Below are 17,816 nucleotides of genomic sequence, written 5' to 3'. Positions count from 1 at the left end.
ACATAAAGACTGAGGCTCAGCAAAACTCTTTCAGTTCTTGAGGCTCCTATGTTCCAAGCATCAGTCTGTAATCTAGAAAAGGTGACTGAATAATTGCTCGAAATATTTGTATTTCTTTGTATTATTGCATGCTTTGGTTCAGCACATGATATGGGTCACATGTATACCATTACAAGAACCTCACCATGCTTTTGAAAAATATAACTTGAAATCATCTTCTTGACATGAAGTAATGGACTAGGCTTAACATTTCAGTATTGGTAATCTGCCTTTTAGGAGTGTCAGAAAGCCAGATCATGTAGATGCAACAGGATGGAAGAGATGCCTCAGAGCCAAAGCAGAAAATGGAAACTAGAGGAGAATGTCTGACTGTGATTTATGCAAAAGTGCACATCCCCGGTTAGGAACTTAACTTTGCCACGTGTGTGATAATAATTTAGCCTTTTAAGGCTGACATTACTCTCTCTCTGATTATTTTTGTTGTTGTATGCTGTAGCATACAGGGAACTGTATGTATGTATAAGATTTGCATATTTGTGTGTATACAATCTGTGTCCCCTGCAGTGGAAGTTTTAACCACTGGACTGCCATGGAAGTCCCTCTATCTATTAGTGAGACATTTTGGAGAGGTTTTATAAGAGAGCAAAGCAAGTTGAATGGCATCCTGTTGCTAGAGAGACAGAGAAGTTGGTTCTAGGTGTGGATGCTCTGAACTGCACCTCTGGATAACAGATGAAGCCGCAGAACACGGGAGATCCTTTGTTATTGGGTCTTGGCATTCTTTGACCACAGTAAATCCTTAACAAATGGAGCGACAGCTATTAGTGCTGCTCACAGGCCTCTGTCTCATTTCCTCTTGGGCTGTGTTTGCTGACAATGTCTTCTGCAGCCACCTTGGACTTGTTTTCTTCTCCTTTTATTCCTCTTTCCCAGCCCTCCTCCAGCTCTGTTCTCAGAGCCTTTCCAGTGGTCCATGATTCGTCCTGGATTTCTGTCCTTTCTCACTGAGTCTTACTTGTCCTTCTGGTCTCAGCTCAAATATCACACACTGAGGGAATTCTTCTTTGCCACCGAGACTACGTGCAATCCCCCTGTTACAGATTCCCAGAGCACAATATGTCTTTATGGATGGAAATTGCCTTACTTATAACTTACATTTATATGCATGATTATCTCTTGTCTGTTTTCTCCCTGTACCTCAAGCCCATGTTCCCCATTCTCTACACAGGCTCAAGGCATAGGATAGGTATTTGAGGAAAAATTGTTCAGTGAATGAATGATCAATCACACATCTCTCAGAAGGGTGATTTCTTGGCTTCCCTTGTGGCTCAGATGGTAAAGAATCTGCCTGCAATGAGGGAGACCTGGATTTGATCCCTGGGTTGGGAAGATCCCCCGGAGAAGGGCATGACAACCCACTCCAATATTCTTACCTGGATAATTCCTACGGACAGAGGTGCCTGGTGGGCTACGGTCCATTGTGTCTCAAAGAATCGGACATGAATGAATGACTAAGCACAAGCACAGCACACAGAACAGTGAAGAGAAATGAAGAGACAGGAGGGCTTTATATAAGTTATTTGTGATTACTAACTGACTGAGACAACCTTAATGTTTTTTCAGTATGACTAAATTTCAGACAGATTTCTTCCTGACTGTGCACTCTAAAAGTCCCTTTCCTCAGTTTTCATTTCAAATTATCTGTGTTGCCTTCTGCCTCCACCACTTTAAAATGTAGACAGATCTTTTAGCCTCTGACCAGTTTTACAACCCAGGGATGGGTTTAAACCTAAAGCTTAATAAGGACCTGGGAGTCATTCCTTTGCAATGCCATCATGGAAGGACACAGTGCCTCCGTTTCCCAGTCTCAGTGGAAAAGTAGGAGCCGAACTTCGATGAGCATCTATTAGCAAACATAGATGGCCTACTCACATTGATCAATCTCCTGAAGTCCTGCAGTCTTTTTCCACCAGCTCACTTCAGTGCTCAAGAACTCTCTCACTTTATGTTTCAGCAGAGTTCAGTCTCTCTCCCCTATTGCCACGGTCTTAAATAAAGTCTCCCAGGCCTGTTTAATTCTATTTTGTGCAGTTTTTCTTTGACATGATACAATTGAGCATCAGTTTGGCAGTATCCGCGGCAGAAGATAATATTCTGTTTTGCACGCCAAAAGAATGAATGTGTGCCATTAGCTTTGTAGACTTTCTATGACCAAAGCTGAGAAGTTGGCCAAACTACCTTCCATCCACCCCTTAAACATGAAAGATCTTCAAATGCTAGGGTTGTTTAAAGGATGGCTCTGCTTATAAAAAGACAAACAAAAGACTAATTCACTAAATTTACATCTAAAAATACAATTTTCTGATTTTTAAAAGTGTTTTACTCTCTTAAATATTTTTGGGTTTAGCTATGTCCTACTACCTATGGCCTTTCCTTGTTCTCCAAATGCTCTTAGATTGCTTGGAATTTTAACATCTATAACTAATTTCACCGAAATGTTTAACTAAATGGGTCAATCACTTAGTCCATCTTAATGAAATGTTAAATTGCTTGTCTTCACTGGAGCATATTTTTCAAAATGGCTTGGTTAGCAGGACAAATCTAATGCTTGACTCATCCTTGTTAGATAACTGGATACTGGAAGTGCTTTTTAAAAATGGGAAGCCAGATCTTCCAAGAGAAGGACAAGTCATTTGGGAAAGTTTTACCTGTAGAAATTACGAAGTTTGGGCAGAGAACTGAAGCACTGGAGGTGGGCAACCAGACAGATCAGTGGAAGGGCTAAGTAGGTGGGTGGTTTGCATTAAAGAAATTTATTAATATGTGTATTTTGCTCCTTTCGTCCCTTCCCTTCCTTTCTTCCCTTCCTTTCTTCTTTCTTTTCTCTCACAAGAGTATTTACTGAACAACTATGCCAGATACTTTTCTAGGCCCTGGGGATACAAAGTGAGCAAAACAGATTAAACAAGAAACTCTACTATCATAAAGCTTACATTTTAATGTAACAATCCTTCTTTCTTTTCTAGAATCTGATTTCAGAGACAGAATCAAAGCTTTTCGTGGGTCTGACAATTCAATTTTCAGGAATGAGTTTAAACCCAGGATTTAATAAGGACCTGGGAACCCTTCCTTTGAAATGTAATCATGGAGGGAAACAGTGCCTCAATTTCCCAATCTCTGTAGAAAGGTAGGGGTCAAAAACACCAATATAGTATACTACGCATATATATGGAATTTAGAAAGATGGTAACAATAACCCTGTATCAGATCAGATCAGATCAGTCGCTCAGTCGTGTCCGACTCTTTGCGACCCCATGAATCTCAGCACGCCAGGCCTCCCTGTCCATCACCAACTCCTGGAGTTCACCGAGACTCACGTACATCAAGTCAGTGATGCCATCCAGCCATCTATCCTCTGTCATCCCCTTCTCCTCCTGCCCCCAATCCCTCCCAGCATCAGAGTCTTTTCCAATGAGTCAACTCTTCACATGAGGTGGCCAAAGTACTGGAGTTTCAGCTTTAGCATCATTCCTTCCAAAGAAATCCCAGGGCTGATCTCCTTCAGAATGGACTGGTTGAAAGCATCAATTCTTCGGTGCTCAGCCTTCTTCACAGTCCAACTCTCACATCCATATATGACCACAGGAAAAACCATAGCCTTGACTAGACGAACCTTTGTTGGCAAAGTAATGTCTCTGCTTTTGAATATGTTATCTAGGTTGGTCATAACTTTCCTTCCAAGGAGTAAGCATCTTTTAATTTCATGGCTGCAGTCACCATCTGCAGTGATTTTGAAGCCCCCCAAAATAAAGTCTGACACTTTTTCCACTGTTTCCCCATCTATTTCCCATGAAGTGATGGGACTGGATGCCATGATCTTCGTTTTCTGAATGTTGAGCTTTAAGCCAACTTTTTCACTCTCCACTTTCACTTTCATCAAGAGGCTTTTTAGTTCCTCTTTGCTTTCTGCCATAAGGGTGGTGTCATCTGCATATATGAGGTGATTGATATTTCTTCCGGCAATCTTGATTCCAGCTTGTGTTTCTTCCAGTCCAGCATTTCTCATGATGTACTCTGCATATAAGTTAAATAATCAGGGTGACAATATACAGCCTTGACGTACTCCTTTTCCTATTTTGAGGAGACAGGGATCAAGACCATCCCCATGGAAAAGAAATGCAAAAAAGCAAAATGGCTGTCTGGGGAGGCCTTACAAATAGCTGTGAAAAGAAGAGAAGCAAAAAGCAAAGGAGAAAAGGAAAGATATAAACATCTGAATGCAGAGTTTCGAAGAATAGCAAGAAGAGATAAGAAAGCCTTCTTCAGCAATCAGTGCAAAGAAATAGAAGAAAACAACAGAATGGGAAAGACTAGAGATCTCTTCAAGAAAATCAGAGATACCAAAGGAACATTTCATGCAAAGATGGACTTGATAAAGGACATAAATGGTATGGACCTAACAGAAGCAGAAGATATTAAGAAGACATGGCAAGAATACACAGAAGAACTGTACAAAAAAGATCTTCACGACCCAGATAATCACGATGGTGTGATCACTGACCTAGAGCCATACATCCTGGAATATGAAGTCAGGTGGGCCTTAGAAAGCATCACTACGAACAAAGCTAGTGGAGGTGATGGAATTCCAGTTGAGCTATTCCAAATCCTGAAAGATGATGCTGCAAAAGTGCTGCACTCAATATGCCAACAAATTTGGAAAACTCAGCAGTGGCCACAGGCCTGGAAAAGGTCAGTTTTCATTCCAATCCCAAAGAAAGGCAATGCCAAAGAATGCTCAAACTACCACACAATTGCACTCATCTCACACACTAGTAAAGTAATGCTCAAAATTCTCCAAGCCAGGCTTCAGCAATATGTAAACCGTGAACTTCCTGATGTTCAAGCTGGTTTTAGAAAAGGCAGAGGAACCAGAGATCAAATTGCCAACATCTGCTGGATCATGGAAAAAGCAAGAGAAAAACATCTATTTCTGCTTTATTGACTATACCAAAGCCTTTGACTGTGTGGATCACAATCAACTGTGGAAAATTCTGAAAGAGATGGGAATACCAGACCACCTGATCTGCCTCTTGAGAAATTTGTATGCAAGTCAGGAAGCAACAGTTAGAACTGGACATGGAACAACAGACTGGTTCGAAATAGGAAAAGGAGTACGTCAAGGCTGTATAACCCTGTATACGAGACAGCAAAAGAGACACCGATATATAGAACAGTCTTTTGGACTCTGTGGGAGAGGGAGAGGGTGGGATGATTTGGGAAAACGGCATTGAAACATGTATAATATCATGTGTGGGGCAAGTCGCCGGTCCAGGTTCGATGCATGGTGCTGGATGCTTGGGGCTGGTGCACTGGGACGACCTGGAGGGATGGTATGGGGCGGGGCGGGGAGGAGGGTTCAGGATGGGGAGCACATGTGTACCCGTGGCAGGTTCATTTTGATGTGTGGTGGAACCGGTACAATGTTGTAAAGTTGAAAAATAAAATAAAATTAAAAAAAAAAAGAAAGGTAGGAGTCTAGTGGATCTTCCCAACTCTAGGATTGAACCTGTGTCTCCTGTGTTTCCTGCACTGCAGGCAGATTCTTTCCTGCTGAGCCACTGGGAAGATTTAATTTAGTTCCAGACCAAATAAAAAACAAATGACATCAGTGTATCAGCTCAGTGCTGGGCCTGAAGACTTCCATTAAATTTCCGCAGATTTTATGTAAGCATTCATTATCACTCATGAAGACATAGCTCTAACTCCTAGGGATGAATTAAGAGATTATATTTAAAAATATGATAGTGTTTCAGATCATGGGATTTTAAGTAGAGTTCAAAATTATCCCTATTACATTCTGCCCTGTGACCCAGAAGAGAAAGATTGCCCCTACTAGGGCAACTCTACGAAGAACCTAACATTCAATTGCTTCACAATTTAAATTGTGGTTTCAGCTTGGCTTGTGCTACCCACTGAAAATCAAAACCATCCCAAGAGCATTCTATTTTCTTATCTTCTTGGACTCTGTACCATATCTCAATTGTACATGAATTACATGAAGCCTTCCTACAGTAAGTCAACTAAAATCACATAAGTTCCTAACATTAAATTTTTATGTTGGAAACATTATAATTGTTTGCTGGCATGGAGGGTGTATTGGAAATTTTAGTGAGTGCATTGCTAGGCATGAATGTGATAAACCAATTCCATGAGCATTTGAGAGTATAATTACTTATGATCTGCAATATTTATTCTCCTCGTAGGGATCATTATGTTTTCCTTTGTGAGCAACTTTATAAATTGTGTATCTGTAAAGGACCAAAGATATTCAAGTAAGTTTATACTTAATTCCATTCAAAATATCTATATCATATTCATTCTCAACTTTACAAAGATACAGATGAGGATTATGTGAAACTAATCACCAGCACAAAAAAAACATTAAGTATAAACATTTAAAAATAAGTTTGACTTCAAATGATACATGATAGTTTTCCAAGCATAAACTATAAAATATATATGTTACATAAAATGTGAAAATACTAACTTTTCTATAGGTAATTATTACTGCTATTCACTCACTAATTTGCTATTTATTTTTTTAAAATATTTTAGAATGTATTGATTTTGGGGCTAAGCACTGTGCATTCCCAAAAGAAATAATCTCTCCTTTTCAAACAAGGAAGATAACATAATTTGTACGCAGCCAGAAGAGTAGATTAATGAGTATATGTGGAATCTAGGAAAAAGGCACAGACGAACCTATTTGTAGGGCAGGAATTGAGATGCAAACATAGAGAATGGATGTGTGGACACATTGTGGGGGGAGAAGGGGCAAGATAATTTAGGAGATTGGCATTGATTCACGTGCACTCATATATAACATCGATGGCTCACGGGAACCTGCCGTATGGTGCAGGGAGCTGGCTTGGTGCTCCGTGATGACCTAGAGAGGTAGAAAAGGCGCAAGGGGAAGGGAGGCTCGGAGGGAGGGGATATATGTATGCATATAGCAGATTCACGTCATTGTACAGCAGAAACTAAAACATTGTAAAGCAACTGTACCCCGATTTTTTTAAGTAGATTTAAATATACAAGGATTCTAAGGAAGTAAAGTTAAAGAGTATCTGAACTTAATGTGTATCATTATTAGTTCTTTCCAGCTGAAACTATTACAAACAGTGCTGCTCTACATTCATGTACAAATGTGTAGCTGGACATGTATAAGAGTTTATTTTTATTGTCTTTTTTGTTCTAAGGCCTACAATATGAAGTTGAATAAAAACAATGATTTTGAACATCTCTAATATGTTCCTAATTTAAAAAGAGGTTATTCTAATGCTTTGCCATTGAGAATGATGTAGTGTAGGCTTGGGGTATATAACCTTCATCAAGTTATATGTTTCTATTTTGCTAAATTAAAAAAAATCATAAATAGGTACTGGAACTTATCAAATGTTTATAGTTGCCGCTTATATGGTTTTAGCTGCTTTAACTTGTCAATGTGGTGAATAGCATCCCTTAGGTTAATATTAAAACATTCTTACATTTCTGGGATAAACCCAGCTTAATTGATTTGTGTTATCTTCTTAAACACAAATAAATGTGTTTTGCTAGTATTTGGTTTGGGATTTTTCATCTGTATTCATGAATGACATGGCCTGTAGTGTTCCCTTTTCCGTGTGTGTTGTTTTTGTTTTTGCTTTTTTTTAAATCTAGTTTTGTTATCAAAAGCTATGACTTCACAGAATAAGTTTAATAGTGGATCATTTTTAAATTTTCTGGAAATTGGTTTAAGATTGGACTGATCTGTCTCTTGAAACTTTGATTGAATTCAAATATGTAAGACACTGGGTCTGGGGTTTCCTTTATGAAGTTATGTTTGTCTAACTCATCTGGGCCTGCCACAACAAATACCAGAGAACAGGTGGCTTAAACAACAGGAACGTATTTCATTACAGCTCTCTAGACTAGAAATCCAAATCAACTAGCCCACACGTCCAGCGAGCACCTGGCTTGACGTGACCTTCTTGCTGGGTCCTCACATGGCAGGGAAAGAGAGAGAGCAATCTTTCTGTATTTCTTCTTAAAAGGTCACTAATCCCATCATGAAGCCACCAAACCTCACAACCCCATGTAACCCCAGTTTCCTATGAAGGATCCCATCTCCAAATATCACCACACTGGGAACTAGGGCTTCAACATGAATTTGAATGTGACACACTCAGTCCACAGCAATGTTAACTTTTAAAAAAGTTATTTAATAGTTGCAAAGGTTATTTATTCTTCTAATCTTACCTAAGTATATTTTGATAAAATCATACTTTTGTAGAAGTGTGTCCATTGCACTTATAATTTCAAATTTATTGACATAGAAGTTGCTCTCCCTATTTTATTCTTTTATTTTTAATCACTTTTCTATACACAATTTCCCCTTTTCATGCCTAATATTTTGTATGTGACTTTGATCTTATTTCTTCTTTTCTGGATTAGCACAACTAGAGGTTTCTTAAAATTTCATTAATATTTTCAAATAACAAGAAAGATTACACAGCTCTTATAGTCCTTTATTATTTTCTTATTTTCTACTTTATTGACTTCTGCTACTGCCTTTATTTTTTTCCAATATAGTTTATTCTAAGGATATTTTTCAAACATTATGAATAAAACATAAAAGATTCATTGAAAGAGACATTAAGTAAATTTTCCTATCATTTTTATTGGTTTTCTTACTTTCACATGAATTTAGAAGAGAATAGAAAGATGATGACTCTCTCCTGGGTGAATACCTGTACTAGTTGTGAATTTCTTGCCTTTCAATTCCAAAAGCAGTGTGTATTGCTCTGCTTGAGATACTGGAGTTGGAGGGCACTGGAAGGAACACTGCAGAAGGAAGGTATTTTTTCCCTGGATGGGGTGTGGTTTCTTTCCTTTGGTCATTGCAGTGTTAGGCTAAGCCAGTATGATACCCAGTGGAGTTCACCCCCAGCCAGTTTCAGCAACATCCCCTGTGGGCATTTCCCAGCATTCCCAGTAGGTTACTTCCCAGGATTTCTTGTGGGCATTTCTCAGTGTCCCTGTGAATGACTTCTCAGTGAGTCCTGCATGTACTCCAGCCTGACTTCCAAGAAAGTGAACTTCCAAGTCAGAGGTTCATAAGCTTCACTTACAGCCGGCTAATCTGAGGTAACAAGTCAAACGTCTTGTATGTGAGAAGGTAGCCATTCCATTCAAACTGTTGAGATCACTCTAGGAACAGTGGGATCAGTTGATCTATGTCAGGGTACAGTAAGAATCTAGGCAGTAAGCTGTGATCCCCACAACTTTCCCATTCCCACAAACCCCTGCCCATCTGAGCCATGCCCAATTCCACCTCTTCTTGGCTATGAAGACCCAGAAATTTGGCTATAGTTTGTAGACTATGACCTTTTGAGTCAACAGATGTGGGAAATAGTTTACATAATCCAATACTCTCGAGAAGTGTCTCAGAGTATTAAGGACATGTAGAGAGACTAGCAGTGGCTCCGAGAATCCAATTATCACCACAATTTTCCCAAGCCCTTTAAATTTTCTAATTTCCCTTCTTGTTGGACCACAAGTTTTACGATTTTGTTGTTTTGTTTTGTTTTTTTAAGACTGTCATTAAATGTCTGAGAAGATCAACAAAGGAAAAGTTTTTATAGTAGCAATAGAAATAGAAACGCAGTTCTAAACATATAAAGTTAACTAATTTCTACTTTATTTCTTTGGAGTAGGGAATTTGGAATTTGTTTTGCCTCTGGTATGCTATGCTACTACTGAGAACACCGGGTTTTGACTATAATAAAGCATATATTTAGAACATTTAATATTCTATTCATTACATATATCTAATAACATTTCTTTATTTTAATTTTGGCTCTAGTAATAATTTATGAATTAAAATAATCTCATTAAAATGATTTAGAGCAGGATTAGCTCATATTGAATAATCTCAAATTCTGAAACTATTTTCTGTGCTCTGACTCACAGTTAGAATTGGGATTGGATTTCTTTTATCTGAAATGAATTATGTTTCACACATGAATCACTTTCACTAATAATTTTATTTTCCCTAAATCCTATTCTATGAAATCTTCACCAGCATTTTGAGCATAAGTGAGGAATAGCTAAAGAAATATGGGAAATGGAAGCACGGAATAGAGATCTATTTGTGCGGACTCTTGTAGCTGTGTTTCAGAAAAAAATAAACACTGAGAGTCAATATTCCCTGTGTTTTAGTTAAACTGAAACAGGAAGAGCTATTTCTGGTTCTGTTGGCCTGTGGGTAGAAATAGTTAGCAAAGAATCTTTGCAAGTTGTCGTGGGAGCAGGAGTAAATTGTTGACCAGAGTTGAAGGTCGGCTCTTGGGGCCATTCAACCTTCTTCTGAGCAGAAGTGCCAGCCTCGTGCTGGCAAATGGACCAGAGAAAGGTCACTGGGCCAAGAGAGACCAAATACAAGCCCTGAGCCAGGGAGCTCTTGAGCTTCAGAGCAGCCCTTGGGAAGAAGCCCTATGCAAACAGTCTCCCACCTTAGACCCCTCAGTGCTTGATTCCTGGAAAAGTTTATCTTGCTTCTCAGCTTGCCTGCAGAGGTAGATGTGCATGACAGTTCCTGAGCATTCATTTCAATATCCTGAAGCTAAAATTATTTTTAGGAATCCAGATGATATCCTCAGGACTCCTTGAGTCTGTGAGGTAAGCTGGACTCTGATCTTTCTTATAGGAACTCAAAACTTTAAAGTGGATATAGTGAAGTGTGCTTCATTGCTCAGTTGTGTCTGACTCTTTGCGACCTCACAGAGTGTAGCCCACCAGGCTACATTCCATGGGGACTCTCCAGGCAAGAACAGTGGCGTGGGTTGTCATGCCCTCCTCTTGGGGATCTTCCCAACCCAGAGATCAAACTCAGGTCTCCAGCATTGCAGGTGGATTCTTTACTGTCTGAGCCACAGGGAAGCCCAAATAATAAAGTAGGCAGTTTATTATTATTTATGCAGCAACCCCTGATTCACATGCTCAGTTTCAGTGTGGGCACTTAGGTTGCTCTGGTGTGAAGTTCACTATGATTCTATAACAGGCTCTGGCTCTTAGTTACATTCTGATACTCTTCTTTTTCATAGTCATAGACCAACGCTTCATTGTCAGACCCAAGAATGAGTTCCTGGGTGCCAATGAGGATGTATAGTGATATCAGAAGTTATAGAGAAGAGAGGTCCCTAAAACAGCCACCCAAACATGTGGACTAGTATTTACCCTGCTGGAAAACCAGGACATGTTATTTGCTAGTCACCCATCTCTTCAGAGTCATGTTTTCTTTCTCATAATATGGACTCAAGAAGTGGCATTAATCAGCAATTTTGCTAATCACAAACACATGAGTGATGACACTGACTTCCTGGTTTATTCAAGCTAATGTGTGGAAAGTGTTGGTCACCTGTCTTGATGAACATTATCCATTAAGACAAGTCTCTCTTATTTAGCCTCTGTCATGAGTACCCCACTGAGAGCCATGGGATGCTGCACAAATATGCTGCTTCTGCTCTACTGTTTGTTCAAATACATCTATTACCATCGATATGTGTGCATTACTCCCCAAAAGAAAGTGGGAAGCATGACATAAACGCGAATTTACCTTTTCACCTACGATTCATTAAATGAATATGATCCATGTAAAATTTGGGAAATAAGATACTCATATTTCACTTTAAAAAAACATTATGTAGTAGCATCATAATGCTTTAAAATAAGATTACTATAGTAACCCCTTCATGGAAGCCAACTTTTGCTATTACCTTTTATTTACCATTTTTCTTCTACTTTGCACGTATATATATATTTAATTTATCTATTTTAACTGGAGGATAATTTCTTTACAATGTTGTGTTGATACAGGTATATTTTCTTACCAGCTGCTTAACAGGAACTGAGATCTTAAAACAGGAATTTTCTCAGTTGTATTCATTGCCCTTATTTTCACTACCTGCACACAATTTCAAACTTACTCATCTCTGATAAATTCTCTTTTTTGAGAATATGTTTGCTCCTCCAAACCTCTATCCCATTCTCTACTCATCTATAAAGACACAGCTGAGGTTCTTCATCTATGTAAAGTGTCAAGGTAAGAAGGAAATGTCTTCCAGGTATAAATAAAAACTAAGAATAATGACATAGTTATTTCCCCAGGAGTAAATTATAACCTTATATGCAAATGCAACTTCTACCTTGAAGATGCTATGTTTTTTAACTGGAAAGATAAATAGAATATAAATTAGGAAATCTATTTTAATAAGTGTCACCTGTGTGTAAGGTCCAATGGAAAGAAAAACTAAGAGACAAAACGAAATCTTGGGAGAGCTTTGTTAATATTCTGTTACTGGAACAAATGAGATTAATGTGTAGGTAAGGCAAGCAGGAGGAGCTTCCCTGGTGCCTCAGCAGTAAAGAATCTGCAGGCAATCCAGAAGACGCAGGTTTGATCCCTGGGTGAGGAAGATCCCCTGGAGGAGGGCATGGCAACCCACTGCAATATTCTTGCCTGGAGAATACCATGGACAGAGAAAACTGGTGGGCCACACTCCATAGGGTCGCAAAGAGTCAGACACAACTGAAGCAATTGAGCACACACGCATGCTCGCAAGGCAAGCAGGAGAGCAAGATGCCCAAGTAAATGAATCCACAAGTCTATAGAGAACAGAAGGGCAAAGCGAAAAGGAACAAAATTATGAAACCAGGGCGAATTTCCAAGAAAGAAGAAAAAAAGAAAAAGCACAATTGTGTGGCAGAAAAATGAAAAATGTTAAAGTATAAAAGGAGATGAATCTTGCAAGCGACTTGCAATTACAGAAGGCAAAAGAGAAACACACAGGAAATGTTTTCTCTCTCACAGACAGGGAGAGAAAGCTGTTAACAAAGGACAGTCAAAAGGCAGATGCTTTTTATGTGTCTTTCCCTCTCTCTCCTTTTAAACAATTGCAGCTGCTATCGGTTAACCCGAGGGGGTACCATCTGAGTGTGGAGCATCAGACAAGAATAGGCAAATAAATAATTGGAGTGTCTTTTTCTAAAAGTTTAGTTCTACTAAAATTTGCAGCTCCAAATGTTCTCAGGAATTCATAGATATTATTATAGACATTTTAGTCCTTATGTCCTTGAGATATCCTGTTAGCATAGTTTCTAAAACCCAGAAACAGAATGTGCATGTTTGTGCTATTATTATTACTATAGAGTATTTTACATACAATAGTATGTAGTAATGTAACAGTAATTAATGTTATACTGTTTTAATATTGATAGTATAGTATATACTATGGTATATAGTAATATAAGGGCATCCCTGGTGGCTCAGCTGGTAAAGAATCTGCCTGCAATGCAGAAGACCTGGGTTTGATACCTGGGTTGGGAAGATACCCTGGAGAAGGGAAAGGCTACCCACTCTAGTATTCTGGCTTGGAGAATTCCATGGGCTTAATAGTCAATGGGGTTACAAAGAGTCAGACATGACTGAGTGGCTTTTGCTTTCACTTTCATAGTAATATAATAGTAATGTATACTTTTTTACATAAAAATTTATGGAAGAAAATAAGTAACCTTGCTTACTGCTGCTGCTACTGCTAAGTCACTTCAGTAGTGTCCAACTCTGTGCGACCCCATGAACTGCAGCACACCAGCCCTCCCTGTCCATCACCAACTCCCGGAGTCCACCCAAACCCATGTCCATTGAGTCTGTGATGCTATCCAACCATCTCATCCTCTGTCGTCCCTTTCTCCTCCTGCCCTCAATCTTTCCCAGCATCAGGGTCTTTTCAAATGAGTCAACCCTTCACATCAGATGGCCAAAGTATTAGAGTTTCAGCTTCAACATCAGTCCTTCCAATGAACACTCAGGACTGATCTCCTTTAGGATGGACTGGTTGGATCTAGACTATAGAGTCACTTTAACTCTTAAAGGGTTTTAGAAAACTAGATATTTGAAATTTATCATACCCAGAAATTATAATATAATATATATAAATGTATATATATGTTATAAACGTATGTCTGAATTGAGTTGCTGTGAGTGGATGAAGCTCTTTGAAGGCAGGTTTCTTTCCAGGCTGAGCTGAGCAGGATGCAACTCTGAGTGGCCCAGAAGAAACAAGACTTAATTCTGGGGCATCATCTCCCACATTAACCATCCTAGTTCTCCCCAGAAAGTTTTTATTTTCCATTTTTTTAAAGCGAAAAACCCACAAATTTTCTTCCTTCAAGGCATCTAGGTGTTTCAGTGTTCTGTAGCAAGTATACGTTGGAGTAGGAAATGGCATCCCACTCCAGTATTTTTGCCTGGGAAATTCCATGGACAGAGGAGCCTGGCGGGCTACTATCCATGGGGTTGCAAAGAGTCAGACATGACTGAGAATGCATGCATGCATGCATGCAGCAAGCGTGGGTGGTCAGCAATCCTGTGTATAAACCTCCTATATATGTGCATTGGTGCCAGTCCATGCACAATTTTGCCCTCAGTTGTAATGTTTCCAAATTTCTGAAGATATTAATCTTTCATGTGCAGGAAAGATCAACTAGAATTGGACAGGAATTCTTTAAGAAATTCCCAAATTGTAAGTTGTTTCTTATTTTTCAAAATATTTAGATATTTCTAAAATAATAATAAATAATCATAATAACAAAAGTGAAGATTTTTCTAGGATAAGATCACACTAAAAGTTTCAGAGGTTTTCTATAACAAAGACAGCATAATAATAAAGACACAGTTTGTTATTATTATATGCTGATACATTGTGACAAACTGATATGTTTCAATCATATTGAAGATTGGTTTTTTTCCTAATACAGACATTTGGTTATAGAAAACATTATAAGAAAGGCACTCCACAGTGTTTCCTGCTCTTGCTTTCAACTTGCCAATAATGGTGTTATGGACTCAATTATGTTCCCTAACCAGTCCTGGGTGTTCATTGGAAGGACTGATGCTGAGGCTGAAACTCCAATACTTTGGCCACCTCATGTTTTTAATTGTGCATTAGCAACATTAATTTATAAATGTAAGCCAGGACAAAAGTGAAAGTTTCTCTGCTCCCCAAGTCAGTCACCAGCTTCAAAGCCATGTTAAGGATTCCATGCAAAGACCAAGCACTGAATTCAGTGTTGTTTAATATACTGAAAGTCCTTTTTAAGTCAAGAGATAACTTCTTTAAAGATTGTCTTCTTAGAAACTTTTGCAATAAAAACTATTTGTATCATTTCAAGAGCAATAAACTGGTATGTTCAATGATAGGCATTTTCCACCCTGGCCTATCTTTTGAAACACAGCATAACCCAGAACCCCCAGAGATTTCAACTATATGTGACTACTCAGGAAAGTATTAGTTTGCAATAGTAAAGAACATGCAGGGAACAGAGAGAGAAGGAAGGGAAGGAACAATTGGAAAGTGAGAATTGAATAGAGAAATAAAATAACATAAGCTGCTTGGAATGGGACTAGTGATCGCTGATGAAATCCTTGTGACCTGTAGCAAGTTCTGTCCAAGTCCAGAAAGAGATCAAGTACCAAAGAGAGAGCTGGAATACCAAAGGGAAAAGGAAGGCAAAGGTGATGTGCTCAGATAAGGCCCATCTGAGACATTATCATATCATCCACGTGTTGAAGATGAGATAAGCAAGAGTACAGGGCAGTTCCAGGAACGTTTCAGCAAAGAACTAGCTGAGGCTGGATTGCAGGGCCAGGCTTCTGAAAGGCTAGAGATGAGGAAAATCTGAGTATGCACGAGGCACCAGCAGGGTGGGACCATAAAGGCAGACAGTGCTCCACCCTCGCGGAAAAGCTGCAGTTCAGCACGGCTGCTAAAACATAGAGGGGTCGGGTATCCTCCATGCTTCTTGAGCAAAAGAGAAGCAGAATATACCATGTCTGGAAAAGCCTCACTGGTGAGGTGAGCTCTCTGGCCTCTTACCTGTCTGGCCTCTGAGATCCTTTAGGAGGGCAGGGCAGCCTCTACAGAGATGGGACTGAGACTGCAGGGGCCTTTAAGGGAATCCATGTACTATGCATTGAATTTTGCCAATTTCAGTACTGGGTGCGAAAGAGTAAAATGAAGAAAGCATCTGAGGTCTAGTCCCTGCTCTGCCACTAAATAATTATGGTATATTGGAAAAGTCATTTAGTCTTTCTGGGGTCTTAAATAAGACCCATTAGAGGGTCAGTGTTTCAGAGGGTTTCTATAACAAAAAAACAACATAATAGTAATGACCCATTAGGGGACTGCATGGAATACTTCCACATGAGCTTCCAGGGCTAAGAGTCTGCTTCTCCTTTGTGTTTTAGCTCCCTTATCTAAAAAAAATGGGTTGAAGATACATGCCTTCTAGACTTGATATGATTTAACAATGTGAAGTCCTTAGAAAAGGCCCTGCTGTTAGCTATCTCTACCATTTCCTTTTGTTTCTCATTACTACCAGTCTAGCTCAAATCCTTATCATCTCTCTGTCGGATAACTTTAATGGGGCCTCCCCGATGGCGCTAGTGGTAACGAATCCACCTGCCAATGCAAGAGATGCAAGAGGCAAGAGTTCAATCACTGGGTCAGAAAGATCCCCTGGAGTAGGGAGTGGCAACCCACTCCAGTATTCTTGCCTGGAAAATTGCATGCAGAGAGGAACACGGAGAGTTACAGTCTATGGGGTTGCAAAGAGTCAGACATGACTGAGCACAATAACGATTATCTCCATACCATTTCCCCATTTGCAATGACTCCAACCAGGACTCAACAACTAGAGTGGAGCTTCTTAAAGACCAATCAAGGAGCCTCCTAAAATTCCATGCGTGGACCTGTAACACTCAGGGAATTCTCTGAATGCACACAAAGAGTGTGTATTTCTGAGAAAAGCTCTTTAACTTTTATTAAACTTTCAAAATAATTTCAAAACAAGAGAAGTTACCGCAATGACAAACCTACACACTGCAACTAGAGTATAGCCCTGGCTCATTGCAACCAGCAATGAGGACCCAATGCAACCGAAATAAATATAAAAATTTTTAAAGAAAATTATTTGACCTCTTTTTTTCCCCCACCAAGTTTCTCCTCTTTTCTTTGCTCCTCTATGCAGGAAAACAACTCTAGGAGTTATAGATATTCACGGTAGAGACCCTTCCTCCATATTCTCTTGGGCCCTTTCTGACCTGACTTTCACCTTCATCAGTGGACCAGGACTATTGTTGTGAAGGTCACTGGTGACAGTTCTCTAATAGCTTCTCATCTCATCCAAAATAAAAGCCAAAGTTTTGCAATGACCTATAGTGTCCTCTGTGGCCTGGTTCCTCGTAATGACTCTGTTTCTTCCATCCTCTCTTAACCATTCTGTCCACTTCTGCCAAATTGGCCTCCTGTCTGTTCCTCACTGTATTAGGATTGCTCTTCATGCCAGGGCTTTTGCACCTGGAATTCCCTCCTCTAGGAATCCTCAAACTACCACACAATTGCACTCATCTCACATGCTAGCAAAATAACGCTCAAAATTCTCCAAGCCAGACTTCAGCAATATGTGAACCGTGAACTTCCAGATGTTCAGGCTGGTTTTAGAAAAGGCAGAGGTACCAGAGAAATTGCCAACATCCGATGGATCATTGGAAAAGCAAGAGAGTTCCAGAAAAACATCTATTTCTGCTTTATTGACTATGCCAAAGCCTTTGACTGTATGGACCACAGCAAACTGTGGAAAAGTCTTAAAGATATGGGGATACCAGACCACCTGACTTGCCTCTTGAGAAATCTGTCTGCAGGTCAGGAAGCAACAGT

Source organism: Bos taurus, chromosome 9 (genome assembly GCF_002263795.3).
Source record: "Bos taurus isolate L1 Dominette 01449 registration number 42190680 breed Hereford chromosome 9, ARS-UCD2.0, whole genome shotgun sequence".
In the NCBI taxonomy this organism is placed as follows: domain Eukaryota; kingdom Metazoa; phylum Chordata; class Mammalia; order Artiodactyla; family Bovidae; genus Bos; species Bos taurus.
Note: the sequence above shows the minus strand (reverse complement) of the source record.